Below are 14110 nucleotides of genomic sequence, written 5' to 3'. Positions count from 1 at the left end.
GGTGGTCAGAAACGTCTTCAATTCTCATTAAGTTCTTTGAACATACGGTGAATTGTGATCTGGCGTAGAGTTGCTTCAAGATTCCTTGTGCAGTTCCAAGTCCGTAAAAGCCATCTTCCGTCACGTTCATAACAACTGCCAAGAGATTGCGTGAGTCACCCAGCCCTTTGTCGACGTCGGGAATCGGAACTCGCACAGTGGCACCCAAAGGCACAGGAGGAATTTTTGGGGCAGAATCCCTTTTCATTGTTTTGGCCTGAATCTCAAGGTTCGATTTCGATTCCATTTTACTTTGATAGCTTTCTCAACATTGAAGCAAACATTGCACAAAATGCTAACCCCATAACTTTCTACTGCGTCGCCTTCATCGTCTTTAGGGGAATGTTCACAGAAGGCATGAACGTTTAGGCCACACTTTCGACACGTATGAGCACCGCTGGTTTCTTTTAAGCAGACGCAACAGATAGCGGAAGAAGAAGGATTTTCGGTAACCACGGAAATGGAAGGCTCTTCGATAACCATGGCTTCATCACTGTTTTGGTTTCCTCCATCATAGATTGCATTCTCAGCTATGTCTTCTGCAGGGAGCTGTGCCTCTTGCATTGATTCATCTCGACTTTCTTCCTGCTGTTGTGTTGTTTGTACGCTCTCTATTCTTTTTTCGAGCTCTTCCTCAGTCTCTACGTCTTGTAAAATGTCATCAGGCAGGGACGACATCGAGAGACCTACTCTAGCTTTGCAGCCGAACAGAGCTTCGTATGGTGACCTCTTAATCCCAGAATGAAAAGCTCTGTTCTTCATAAATTGGACGAACCGCAATCCCTCACTCGAACAGCTAGTTTTTTCATCTTGCATCCAAGCACACAGCATATTCTCAATGTCCTGATTAGCTCTTCCAACGCTCCCCTGACTTTGTGAGTGGCACGGCTTACCATGGACGATCTTCAAGGTGGGCCAATACTCCTTTAGGCTGCTTACCACATTGTTTGCAAATTCCCTGCCGTTATAGGACTGTAGAATCGTTGGAGCACCAAGTAACGCAAATATATTGACAAGCTTGTAGGCTACTTCTTCCGCTCTCTTTGATTTCAGAGCCCTGAGAACTACAAACTTAAGGGCATATGTAGGTAATTCACATTTTGCGATTCTCAAATCGCAATTTTTTTGCGAATCTCTAAAATTCCTTAATTGTGATTCGCAAATTGCGAATCGCAATTAAGGAATGAGTGTCCCAAGAGGCCCATAGGAATGAAGGGGGATGCAGTCTCAAATTGCAAATTTCTATGAGAAAATCGCAATGTGAGAATCGCAATTCCAAGGGTGCCAGGGTGTCCAAAGGACACCTGTTGCACCCCTGGAATGTGCCTGTAAGTACATGTGGCACACATACATGCCCTAAGGGCACTTTGGATTAAAAAAAAAATTCATTTTGAAAGGAAATCGCAAAATACCATCTACTTAGAGTAGATGGTATTTTGCGATTCCTTAAGACATATTCGCAATGTCAAAGGCACTCCTACATAGCATTTAAGGAATCGCAAAATTGCGATTCCTTAAATGCTTGAGCAAAATAAGGAATCGCAATTTTTGCGATTCCTTATTTTGATATGTGGCACCTACATACCAAAAGGCTGTTTTCGATTCACAAACGCCGGCGTTTGCGAATCGCAAACGCCTACCGACATATGCCCCTTAGTGAGATGATCTTGGTACACCATTATAAACTTGTACTCTCTGTCAGGATGGGACTGAAAATCGATGAGATCGACCTGACAACAGGAGTTGAATTCAGAAAAAACCATTGGCTTGACCACAACACCTTTTTTAACACCTTTTTGCTTCTTCTGGCAAGGCTCACAAAGGTGAATGTACAGCTCAATATCATGATGGGTAATGTTCTTATACTTGGGTGAAAGTTCTTTCAACATCCTGTCCCGTCCTCCATGACCAATAGCCAAATGGGCCTTATGGAGTACGTCAAATAACTCGGAGTCCGCGACATAAAACTGAATAGCACTTGTACCTTCTTTAACAGGATAGATCAACTTAGTCGTATTCTCGACCATCATTACGTCATAGTGTTTCACCAGCCAATAGTCCTGTGGTTCCTTCTTAATGGTTGTCATAGCCTTTTTCACATCGTCCACTAACTTTTGGTAACTTGTTTCGGTTAGGAAAACACAGTTTTTAGCAGCATTGGCTCTTACTTGAGATAATTCATTGCAGTACCGTCGTTGCATGTCAGTATGGTGTGATTCCTGTCTTGGCACTACAGTCCCTTCCGACATGGTGATACAAGAACCACGGGAAAGGATGACGGCAGAGCATCTGTGGAACCTCAGCCGGATGCTGAGGTTCCACTGAATTTTGTTTCACGGCCCCTGCTGCATCTTTTTTCTGGTCTCCCCTTTCAGTAGGCCTGCCTCCACTTTCAAATGTAAACGTCTACTTTTGGGGGCTCCTTTTAACTTTTTGGCCTTCTCTTGACTATGACCCTGACCCTGACCCTGCTTGCAGGCAGGTCTCTCCCCACACCACCGCACGGCTGCCACCTGCTCTTTGCCTGGTTACTTGTGCTGTCTCTGGCCCTAGCTTGCTGGCAACTTGTGCTGTCTCTGCCCCTCGCTTGCTGATAACCTGTGCTGTCTCTGCCCCTCGCTTGCTGATAACTTGTGCTGTCTCTGGGATTAGGTGTATTATATACTTTGCTGGCAGACAATCCGGCAAAGTATACAATGCCTAGGCAATGTATAAAATACCAATCATTTCATACTTTGACACTCGATTTTCAGGCATCCTATACATTACCTAGCCATTCTATAGAATGCCGGATTTCACCCATTTCCGGGCGGGAATAAAATGGCGGGATTAGGCGTATTATATACTTTGCTGGCAGACAATCCGGCAAAGTATACAATGCCTAGGCAATGTATAAAATATCAATCATTTCATACTTTGATGTTCGATTTTCAGGCATTTTCAGGCGTTGTATACATTACCTAGGCATTCTATAGAATGCAGGATTTCACACTTTGACTGTAACACATATATCCAAAGGCATTCCTCTGGACACTACATGAAAGATCTAATTTCTATTAAGCACAAAATACTTTATTTGACATAATTGCCAAAATGGAATAATCAGATGGGCCCTTCTAGTGGATTATGGATGTGTCTTGAAAGAGAGTGTAATTGTACTACGAGAAATGCCGACCTTCAAAAGAGAGTCTGATGGCTTTCCGACGAAGGTGGGATTTGAACCCACGAGTGCAGAGCACAATGGACTAGCAGTCCATCGCCTTAACCAGTCGGCCACCTCATCTGCCCTACACCGCCATCTAAAACCTTTCTTCACAAGAGCTACTAAAGTGTCACTATACTGTACCTAAAAAAAAAAACCCAGCTGAGGCAAGATGTCACATTCCACGTTTTCCCCCAATTAGGGACCTTGAGGTTCCGTGAAAATCGTTACGACGTTTTGGGCATCGCCGAATATGGACGAGTGTGGTATCTATGAACCGTAAATGACGAGTTTAGTAAGTGTACGCGGTTTCGTCATGCTACTCAGAAGAGTTCGTCTCATTTACAGGTTTCTCCAATGAACCCTCGGGTTCCATTTTAGATACGGCATCCATTTTGTTCCTTGCCCTCACGTAGTCAGCGAACAGGCAACTGCCCGCATCGTGACCCTCTAGTTCCCAAGCTTACGGTAGAAGCATATTCCTTTCATGCGTCTTTTTATGACTAGGGGGAAGACACTGCTAAGGCAGTTGCCTCCGCTCGAAGGTGATTCTGCCGTGCCGGTCTATTGTTTCAGCCTCGCACGTGCTGGGACCAAGCCCTTTCAAGCTACGATTACGCATCCAATATTATCCTCACACTTTCTGTTCCCTGTTGTCTGACTTCCTTGCAGCTGTTCTCGTCTCTTCTCTTGCCTATTTACAACTCAAGTGGAATGTACCTAATGGTGGGAAGATGTGCTTTCACAGTTGGAACTGGTGATGTTAATGTAATTATGTTCCGGGGTTCTGAATACATGAAAGCGATCCTTTTGAATTTTACTGTGGGAACTGAGCTGTAACCTTTTGCTTACATATTGTGCAATGACAAAATCTTGTATAAAAGAGAGCGACTCACAAATGCAATTTGAAGCAGACTCTCAGAACCTACACTCCGTTGTACTTCGTGTGACTGTTGCTTCCCTGCAGTAATAAACTCTGATCTTTGACGCCGAAGGAAGTCTCCCGTGTCTCTGTCTTTAGTACGCCAGAACAGGTATCCCACGAAGGTTTTAGGTGTTGTCCCCTGGCACCGCTGGGCCTTAAATAGTCCAGTCCTTCAGTTGGCGCCCAACGTGGGGTGACATCGGCGGTACCGGTCCAAAGCCTGACGATTGTGAGGAACTTCGTGTGAAATCTCCGAGGAAAAGGTGCACCCCGCTTCATCGATCCTGTTGTCGAAATAAGTGGTCCGAAGATTTTTCCCGCGAAGATTCCCGCCTCCTGATGGCTGCGACGGACCGATGCCCTGACTGTCGACCTGTTTTCGACGCCTGGCGTAGACCTTTCGTACAGCGAGACGATAGACGGGCCTTCCTGGTGACGCCATTGAAGCTCTCAGTTAAGTATTTGTGGGTCGCTCCCAGTCCTTAGTTGTTGTTCCAGCTTGTTGAAGCTTTGTTGTTTGCATGGTTCCATTGCATTTGTGGTTCTTAGTTGTTGGCTCTTAGTTGTTATTTGACAGTTGCAATTGCCAAAAACCGAGGGTTTTGTCTTTCACGAAGATTCAGTACTTCGGTAACCCTTGAAGTTTGATACTAGGTTAGTGTGCACGATGCCTAGCCATAGTGGGTTTCTTGGTTTCTTTAAATGTTGCAACAAGGATTCCCGGTTGGAGGACTCGTGTCCGATACCTCCAGTTGGAACTCCGATATATGAGCTCTATAGTCGACATGGTGTGGGCCCTATTATATATAATGACTGTTGGGTCCGTTATACAAGAAAGGATGGTGTCCTTAGTTGGCCACCACACGGAAATTTTGGAATGGAGATTTTAGATAATCTAGAAACTAAATTATTTAAGAAGAAAGCTAGGCCAGCTATGTTTGATTCCCTTCGGTTATGGCGTAAAGAGGCCAAACAGAAAGAAATCAAACAGCTTAAAAAGAATCAAAGAGAAGGTATCGTCCCGATAATGCAAGTTGTACAACAATGTCAGCGAGATAAAGAAGAAAAAGAAATAGAAGTTTCCACTAGACTGCATCACATGAGGATAGACAAATGTTATCCGGTTTTACCAGCCAGTCATGATAAGAGAAAAGAGGATTCAAAGGAGGATCCCCTGTTAGCGTATTTGATGAAATCGCCACCTCCTTATGCACAGGGTGCTACAGCCCCTGTAGTTCCTCCTGTAGTTCCTCCTGTTGTCCCTCCTGTTGTTCCGGCGGCTGCTGGTCAGGCCGTTGTTAATCCTACGTTTGTCCCACCACCTGTCTCTATTCCTACTGCTCCTTTGCCTGTACCTTCTCAGCCTCTTGTCCCTGCCACCCTGACTATCGTGCCTGCTTCTGCTGTGTCTGCCTTCACTTCTAACGTTGTGGCTCCTGCTCTTCATTCTCCTTCTGTTCGTAATCGTATCCCTAACACTGTTGCTACCCTTTATTCACCGCTTTCTGGTCAGTTATTTCCATCCGATACTCCTGAAACTCCCCAAAGACGGAGTCAGATCCCTAGTGGAAGGGAGAAAGAGACGTTAGTGACAATGGCACATAGGTGGATAAGACATCCTGCCAACTATCCTCCACGCATGGTTTTCGAGACGTTTTCTCAGTTTAATGAGCCTACACAGAGATTCGTATTCGAAGAAATGTGTAACTTTTTGAGGGAACAATGGTATAATGACAATTTAGATAACGTACCGCCCGATATGATTGAACTTCAGAGTCAGTTTTCGAACGGTATGATTGTAGGTGGCGATGTACGACGTGCCTTAGAGCGATTGTTATCCTTTAGATCCACAGTGCCTTCTCGTGTGTCATTTAATGATGACGACTTAGAAACTTGGAAAGCGGCTCCTGGTCAGTATCCTATGAGAGAAGTTCCGCCAGTATACATGCCAGGTGATCCTAATGCTAATCCTGTGGTTCTTCCACATTTCCAAAGAGTTTGGATACACCTCCCATGGAAGCGATCAGAAGTCTTGCAGGTGAAACAATCTTTGCCTGATCCGCGTAAGAATCCAGCAGGTTATTATAAGGAGTTGTCCCAATTGGTAGATGCTACTATTATGAACCTTGCCGACATTGACATGCTGTTCGGTAATGTTGTACCGCAACCGGTTTGGGCGAAAATTCGTCAGGAAAATCATGCAAATGAGTTAGGTGGTGACTGGGCTGCACTAATAGCAGCTGATGGCCGACAAGTTGGTGGGGCTAAGCCTGAGCAGTTAATTACGGATCTACCTCAGAGAATAATTACACTTATGAAACTCTCATGCCAGCGATGAGGGTGAACTGGGATAAATTATCAGCTTGTAAGCAAAAGAAAGACGAGAGTGTCTCGGACTTCTTTACTAGGTTCGAGGAAGCATTTGTCGATCATAGTGGTCAGGATATGAGCACTGAGGGAGGTCAGCGGTTATTTGCTGATAAGTTCGTGTTAAATTTGTTACCTGAACTATGCAACAAATTGAAGAATTCAGAAAGTGCATGGGCTGTTTCAACCACTGCACAGATATTAGCGACGGCTCAATATTATGAGAATAGGGAAAAAGAAGAAAGTGATCGTGTAGATAAGAAAACGAAGGAGCTGAAAACGAAGGTTTTGTTGCAGCAAGCGTATCCTCCACGTTCAAATAACACTGATTTGCAACAGCAATATAGACCACAATCACAATCCTCCAGAATACAGTCACGTCCTGACTCCTCTGACTTTAGATCTATGCTTGGGTATAACCAGTGTGCATATTGTAGAAGAGAGGGACATATAAAATATGATTGTCCCGCTTTGCGTGACCGCCTTAATGGTGTGTCGGCACGAGGGGGTCGTGGTGGTCCTCAACAAGCATCTCGAGGTAGAGGTCGCGGTGCCTTTCAAAATCAGACTGAGCGCCCTAATACGTCCTCGGACGCGAATAATTGTTTTGACCAGCGAAATGTAAGGTCCGATAAATCAGCGCAGTATTACGCGGACGACTATTACGTTGAACATGAGACTGTTATAAACGATCGTTACTAGGACAGCCACCGACAGAGAGAGGGAGTAGTATCAGTTCCGGTTGATCAGAGTGGGCCTTACGTCGCAGTTGCTACATCTGGCGTAGTTGAGCCTTTTCTGTTAGACACTGGAGCGACGAAAAGTTCCATCATGCATTCGAAACTCCCTGGCGCACCTTTGTCCGGCTTAACAAATGTTTCCGTTGGATTCTCTGGCGCCCCTGTTAGCAATCCTGTTTCTAGCCCTTTGCCCCTTGCAATTGGCCCTCGTGAGCTGGGGGCTCCATTGATTCTATCTACTGGTTGTGGTGAGAATCTTCTGGGCTTGGATTTGTTAAAACGGTTATATGCGACATTGTATTGCTCTCCTGAAGGAGTGGAGCTTACATTAGGTCGGAGAGTAATCTCTCCTATGTATTTGTCGATCGATAAACTCCCGCCGGAATTGAGCTCCCTTCCTGCGTCTCTATGGGCCACAGGTCCCAATGATGTGGGTCTCTTGGACATCCCACCCTATATGATCAAGCTGAAACCAAATGTGCGATTGACACGTATACCACAGTATCGTATCTCCATGGAGGGAGAACGGGCGCTATTAACGATTGTACACGATCTGATCGAAAAGATGTCGTTGAAGAAACTCGGGGAAATGTGTGTAATAGTCCTGTGTTACCCATTTTAAAACGAACTGATCCATCTAAACCTCCTGTGTACCGTTTCATAATCGATTTGAGAGAAGTGAATAAAATCGTGATCCCACAGTTCCCCGTGGTCCCTGATATCACGACTTTGTTGACCCTGATTCCAGCGTCTGCCTCCTGGTTCACAGTAATTGACCTAAAGAATGCTTTCTTTAGTATCCCGATTGCTGAGGAAAGCAGAGATCTATTCGGATTCTCATTAGGTGGTCGCAGTTTTAGACTGAAACGCGCACCACAGGGCTATTGTGAGAGCCCGTCGATCTACAGTCAAGCACTTAAAAGTCAACTTGATTCATTTGTATTACCGGCAGGCGCAGCCTTGATTCAGTACGTTGACGACCTGTTGGTAGCTGCTGATACCGAAGATATTTGTAGAACTGCTACAGTATCGTTGTTGCGGCATTTATGTGACTTACATCACAAGGTGTCACCTTCCAAGCTGCAATATTGTTGCCAAGAAGTAACCTACTTAGGTCACTTATTGACAAAAGAAGGGAGAAGGTTGACCCCAGAGAGAATTGCAGCGATTACCCGAATGACTGTGCCAAAAACTCAGAGAGATGTACGTGCCTTTCTAGGTATTACGTCATACTGCAGACAATGGATCCCAAATTTCTCACTATTGGCGAAACCATTGTTAGCTCTCACGTGCAAGAATGTTCCGACTCCTTTGCCATGGACTGAAGAGTGTCAAAAAGGTTTTTCTGAATTACGTGATGCGTTGTGTTCGGCTCCTGTGTTAGGTACTCCTGATTACAGTAAGCCGTTTACACTGTACGTTCACGAGAGGGATGGTTGTGCGTTGAGTGTCCTGGCGCAACAATTTGGTGACAAACAGCGCCCATGCGCATATTTTTCTTCGACCTTAGACCCAGTAGCTAGAGCTTTGCCGAGTTGTTTAAGAGCAACAGCGGCAGCTGCGGCGTCCATTCGACAGTCCGCAGGTCTGGTCATGGATAATATGCTTACGGTGATGGTTCCGCATGCAGTTGACACTCTCTTGAACCGAACGAAAACTCAACATTTGACGAGCGCAAGGTTGTCTGGGTATGAGCTGACGTTACTGGCTAGTCACATACGGATAAAAAGGTGTAATGTGTTGAATCCAGCAACATTATTGCCGATCAACACGAAGTCAAGTGATGTAGCACCACATGACTGTTATCTGAGAACTGAAGAAGAAACGAAGGGTCGTATTGACCTAAAAGATACTCCATTGGTAGATCCCGATGGTACTTTGTATGTTGACGGTTCCTGTTTTAAGTTACCGAATGGTGATGTGACGACTGCGTATGCTGTAGTGACGTTGAGTACGATTGTGGAAACTGCGAGATTGAGTCAGAATTCGGCTCAGGCAGCTGAATTGATTGCCTTGACGAGAGCGTGTGTGTTGTCTAGAGGAAAGCAGGTGAATGTGTTCACAGACAGTCAGTATGCTTTTGGTGTGGCGCATAGTTTTGGGCGATTGTGGAGAGAAAGAGGATTTTTTACGTCGCATGGTACAAAGATTCAGCATGGACAGCTTGTGAATGACCTTTTAGATGCACTTACATTGCCTAAGCAGGTGGCCATAATTAAATGTAGTGCGCATCGAAAAGTGACAGATGATGTTGGTCATGGTAATGCGTTTGCAGACGAAACTGCTAAAGAGACAGCTAGAGATCTGACAAATCGAATGTACGTTGCGAATTCAGTAAGATGGCCAGCAGAGACTAGCATGTGTGAGGACACGGTTGAAAGTGTGAAGGAAATACAGAGTGAAGCTACTGAAATGGAAAAGACGCAGTGGAAAGAAAGCATGGGAAAGTTAGACGAGAATGGATGTTGGGTTGACTTGTCAGAGAAACAGAGATGGATGTTACCGGATGCATATGTGCTTGCTGTTGTTACAATGGCCCATGGCACAGCACATATTAACTCGAAGGGCATATGCAAATTGTTGTCTCCTGTATGGAAGAATGATGGGATTACTAAATGTGCAGAGAGAGTGGTTAAGAATTGCATGGTATGTTTGATGCATAATCCCGGTAAGGGCACCCCCACTCCACCTGGTCATTTTGCCCCTCCTACATGTCCTTTCGAAGTTATCCAATTGGACTTCATCCATATGGAGAGATGCAACAATTTGAAGTATGTTTTGGTCGTAGTATGCGCATTCTCCAGATGGATTGAGGCTTACCCTCTTAAGGATAATACTGCCCTATCCACAGCTAAAATTCTGCTCAAGGAGTATTTCCCCAGGTACGGCATGCCTCGGATTGTATGGTCGGACAACGGAAGTGAGTTTGTGGGAAGTGTGATGAAGAGTGTGTGTCGTGGTTTAGGAATATCCCAGAAATTCCATAGTGCTAATCATCCTCAGTCAGCGGGTTTGGTGGAAGGATACAATGGCACCCTGAAACTAAAACTTGCTAAAATCCAGGCAACGACTGGTTTACCATGGCCCGACGCTTTGCCTCTAGCTCTCTTATCGACCAGGGCTACTGTACACTCTCGAGTAGGGCTTAGCCCCTATGAGATTGTGTTCGGCCGCCCTGCGAACATTTGGGGGGTTCCGAGGCCTAAAGAGTTTAACAGACTTGAATATCCAATGTTAATTGATTATCTATATGATCTGACTGCTAAATTGAGTTTGATTCATCAACAGGTCTTTGAGGCTCTGCCGTCACAAACAGAGGGTCCTGGTCATCGGCTCCAACCAGGGGACTGGGTCCTCACCCGTAATTTCGGACGAAAACGTCACCTTGAGCCGAGATTTGTGGGACCCTTCCAGCTGCTACTAGCCACGAGGACGGCGGTTCGGCTGGAGGGACGAAAACACTGGGTGCATGCCACCCACACCAAGAAGGTTCCGCTTCCTCTGCCGGCAGACACATGGATACGTAAAGGTTTTTCCTCGTCTGAAACTGACGTTCCCCAGCGCTTTGTCCCATTTAGCGAAGCTCAGCCCATAGGGAACACTTCAGTTTTATCTGACACCCCCGTTGATTCCTCTCAAACAACTTCCTTTCCTTCAACATTGGAGAATTCAAGTGCTGAACAATTGCCTGAACGATCGAACACTTTTTCGCCATCCAATCCACTGTTTGAAGATCAGACTCGACCCGGAAGAAGCCGATACTTTCTTCGTACACGCAATAAAGATGAATACATTTTTATTATTTTTTGGATTTCAAAATACCCCCTCACAGTTTGCCTTGACCATTGTGGACATTTTATTATGTATGTATTTCTTTTCCAGAACAGCTAGGAGACGTATATAAAATTGATTATTTAACTGATTAAAACCCGCCATCTGGGTTGGCCGTAGGGCCGCGCGGGTACTTCTTTCTGTTTAGCAGTTATTGACTTTAGGTCAATTTCTTTTGTCGATTTCTGGGAACTCATGGGAATTGATAATCGCTACTCAGAACGAAGTGCGTCAAGAACGTTGCGGACGGTTGTTAGAGGATGGAGTTCTCCAAGCTGTCGAAGCTAGAGGAAAAGACGGCGCAAAGATCTAAATTGTACAGCACATTTCGAACAAAATGTTTTTTATTACAGGTTTTCATGTTGTTCCTAACTGTTTCTATGCTGCTGGTGGGTGGAGTATATTTTGGTTTTCAATCATTACTGCCTTCTGCCTTACCTACCTCTCCTTCTCATGATCTAAATTTCGTCTCCACTGTTTCTCCACATTCTTTTCACCTACTGCCTCAACATGAACAAGTCAGACGTGCGGAATTTAGAAACAATTCTTTTGTGCAACTTTTGCATCAGCATCAGTTGGTGGTAAATACTACAAACTGTTAGGTGTGTGGGCTAATGCCGCATACCATGGACAGGGGTATCCCATATTTGGTTCTTCCGTACAGCCCCCAAGGGTCAGCTCGGGCATTCCAAATCATGTTCCGTAGTGCACTAGATTCCTACCCCCATCGAGAGCCACGCTCAGCAAGTTTTGGTCCTGGCCCGTACCATAAGTCTCTGGCGACAGCGATTGCTGATCTAGATAGAGACATTTTTGATGCTTCGCTTATCCCAGAGGAGGAAGTGCAGGCCTATAAGTACCTTAGTGAGGCTGAGTATAGTATATCAGTGGGTGGTAGGCAGCTTAAAAGCTCATCTCCAATCTGGATTGTACCTCACCTAGGCCACTTTTGTCTGCAAGGTTGTGGCCGAAATCCAAGAGCCCAGCTTGGGAAGAGTGCTTGTGTGGATACTTACGTTCTACCGATGCTCTCTTCCCCTGTCTTTCTGACTGCCAAGGGTACCTATTTTGTATGTTATGACCGAGCATATACGTGGTTACCTCATGACTTCTCAGGTACCTGCTATATTGCAAATCTCTTGCCCCCGACTTTCACTGTTGCTGCCGACTATCACAAAACCAGAGTTGTGAGAGGTGTCATTAGTAAAGAGGATACTTCCGGTCAAGAAGCAGGGGACTTCTTCAAGGGTTTTCTACCGTTTTGGGGCCCTATGGTCAATAGCAGAAATCTGAGACAGTTAACTCGTGTAGTAGAATCAACTGCTAACATAACTGCAAGCGCCCTTGGTAATCTGACAGCAGAGCTTCAAGCGGATAGGCTTATGACGTTACAGAACCGTATGGTTCTAGACATTGTTCTAGCAGATAGAGGTGGTGTGTGCAAGGTCATCCATTCGAGCTGCTGCATATTCATACCTGATAACGCTCCAATGGTTTATCAAGCCATCTCCAAGTTGCACAAAATCTCGGAGTCCATACACGTGGACGAGGGAGATTGGACGCTTCTAGGATGGTTTTGGGGTCTAATGTCGACTTGGGGTTGGAAGATTCTGATGGTTATAGGGGTTGTTATGACGTTTCTGTTCACATGTTGTCTTTGTGTACAGTGTGGTCCTGCCTTATGTGGCCTTTGTGCTACAACGTGTATAAGAAGGCCATCTGTTACCAAAGAGGCATTGATGGATAGAATTATGTTCCAACAACATCTGAATGATCTGATGAGAATCGAGATTGACTCCGACTTCGACTAGTTCTTGCCTACATGAGGGCAAAAGGAGCGTCTGAGGTTCCGTGAAAATCGTTACGACGTTTTGGGCATCGCCGAATATGGACGAGTGTGGTATCTATGAACCGTAAATGACGAGTTTAGTAAGTGTACGCGGTTTCGTCATGCTACTCAGAAGAGTTCGTCTCATTTACAGGTTTCTCCAATGAACCCTCGGGTTCCATTTTAGATACGGCATCCATTTTGTTCCTTGCCCTCACGTAGTCAGCGAACAGGCAACTGCCCGCATCGTGACCCTCTAGTTCCCAAGCTTACGGTAGAAGCATATTCCTTTCATGCGTCTTTTTATGACTAGGGGGAAGACACTGCTAAGGCAGTTGCCTCCGCTCGAAGGTGATTCTGCCGTGCCGGTCTATTGTTTCAGCCTCGCACGTGCTGGGACCAAGCCCTTTCAAGCTACGATTACGCATCCAATATTATCCTCACACTTTCTGTTCCCTGTTGTCTGACTTCCTTGCAGCTGTTCTCATCTCTTCTCTTGCCTATTTACAACTCAAGTGGAATGTACCTAATGGTGGGAAGATGTGCTTTCACAGTTGGAACTGGTGATGTTAATGTAATTATGTTCCGGGGTTCTGAATACATGAAAGCGATCCTTTTGAATTTTACTGTGGGAACTGAGCTGTAACCTTTTGCTTACATATTGTGCAATGACAAAATCTTGTATAAAAGAGAGCGACTCACAAATGCAATTTGAAGCAGACTCTCAGAACCTACACTCCGTTGTACTTCATGTGACTGTTGCTTCCCTGCAGTAATAAACTCTGATCTTTGACGCCGAAGGAAGTCTCCCGTGTCTCTGTCTTTAGTGCGCCAGAACAGGTATCCCACGAAGGTTTCAGGTGTTGTCCCCTGGCACCGCTGGGCCTTAAATAGTCCAGTCCTTCAACCTACATTTCATTTTTGGGGAAATTCTTACTATGTGCTATTTACAAATAATCATAAGATTCCCCTAGAATGAGTCAGAACTAGCAAAATATAATTGTATGGGGTTTTCAATGGACAGAGCATATGTTATAGAACAATCATCGAACCACCTTCTTTCAAAAATTGTAGGCCCCACTACAACATCTTTATTGTCGTCAGAAATGTTAACGTAAAAGACATGCCCAGCCATCCTTGACCTAAGTCTCTTAACAGAGCATTAAAACCCCTCAACA

The 14110-nt window shown here is 45.2% G+C and overlaps 1 non-coding gene across 1 annotated transcript; it reads right to left on the bottom strand.

The window, feature by feature from the left end:
• Window positions 1-3240: 3240 nt before the first annotated feature.
• Window positions 3241-3322, bottom strand: TRNAS-GCU (transfer RNA serine (anticodon GCU)). The gene has a single exon. It is a non-coding gene; the product is annotated as a tRNA-Ser (tRNA).
• Between the last annotated feature and the right edge of the window lie 10788 nt (window positions 3323-14110).

This window comes from Lissotriton helveticus, chromosome 1_1, assembly GCF_964261635.1.
Source record: "Lissotriton helveticus chromosome 1_1, aLisHel1.1, whole genome shotgun sequence".
Classification (NCBI taxonomy): domain Eukaryota; kingdom Metazoa; phylum Chordata; class Amphibia; order Caudata; family Salamandridae; genus Lissotriton; species Lissotriton helveticus.
The sequence above is the reverse complement of the archived record's forward strand: the minus strand, read 5'-3'. Positions and strand labels throughout refer to the sequence as shown.